The 1205-nt window shown below is 37.8% G+C and overlaps 1 protein-coding gene across 1 annotated transcript in view; it reads left to right on the top strand.

The window, feature by feature from the left end:
• Nucleotides 1–1205, top strand: part of SLC16A7 (solute carrier family 16 member 7) — a 90027-nt gene that overhangs the window by 88117 nt on the left and 705 nt on the right. The gene's annotated exons all lie outside the window — the stretch shown is intronic.

The raw sequence follows: 1205 nt of genomic DNA, 5'->3' as shown, positions 1-1205 counted from the left end.
ATGTGCGTGGTCTCCATGCACTTAGAAGATGAGAGGCGCAATTATCAGTAATTATAATGCTTGTATAATCAAAATCATAAGCTAACTTTGTTGGTAATTAAAAAATGAATAATTTGCTGAGCTGACATCAATTTTTTATAGTTCTCATTTTCTCTTCTTTGCTCTCAATTGTTGGCACACTATTAATTTTAGCTCCTACAAGATCCCGAGATCTGATTAATGTTAGTCTTCCCCCACTACTGCCTTTCTTTCACTTTATTTAACTTACATGCACTTCTTGAAAGAATTGTTAGAGCATTGAGAATCATAATTTTAGGTCCTTGCCTTAAGAGGAAAAGTAAATGGGAAAAGTAAAATGGGAATTTTTTAGACTAAATTATTTCTTCCATCCCAATCCTGTGCTACCTTACCTCCTCATCTCCTTTTTTTCCCCCTCATAATTACTTAAAAAGTTATTTTTCCTTTTTGGGGTGCCTTGGTGGCTCAGTCAGCTGAGTGTCCAACTCTTGATTTCTGCTCAGGTCATGATCTCAGGGTTCGTGAATTTGAGCCCCACATTGGGCTCCATACTGACAGTGCAGAGCCTCCTTGAGATCTCTCTCTCTCTCTCTCTCTCTCTCTCTCTCTTTCCTCTCTTTTCTCTCTCTCCTCTCTCTCACACACATATGCAGGTTCTCTCTGTCTCTCTCAAAATAGACTTAAAAAAATAAAGATAAATATAATAAAATTATTTTCCTTTCTTTGTTTCTCACAATATCTAGGTCAGCCTCTTTAGCATTTTTCATCTAATTCGGGGCATTTTTAATATATAATTCTTGGATTTTTTTTGGCAGGTTTAGTTACACTTCCCCTATGTGCATGAACACCATATTTTTTAGTCTCTATTATTGTTAATAGTGTAACACTCAGGAATATTTCAGTAGGTGAAAAATTCATTACCTTTTCAGCAAACGTTTCTCTTCACATGGCAAAACCAGCCTTTTTGGTTTTTTGTTTAAAAATCAAATATGGCAAAATAAGCTAGATAAGGTCTGAATGAAAACACAGATATTCACTATTCTATCAAGGCATACGCTGGAAAAAAGTTCTGTTGGGGCGCCTGGGTGGCTCATTCGGCTGAGCATCTGACTTCAGCTCAGGTCATGATCTCACGGTCCTTGGGTTCGAGCCCTGCATCAGGCTCTGTGCTGACAGCTCAGCCTGGA

The sequence above is a fragment of the Suricata suricatta genome, chromosome 10 (assembly GCF_006229205.1).
Source record: "Suricata suricatta isolate VVHF042 chromosome 10, meerkat_22Aug2017_6uvM2_HiC, whole genome shotgun sequence".
Classification (NCBI taxonomy): domain Eukaryota; kingdom Metazoa; phylum Chordata; class Mammalia; order Carnivora; family Herpestidae; genus Suricata; species Suricata suricatta.
This window is presented reverse-complemented; position numbering and strand designations above follow the sequence as displayed.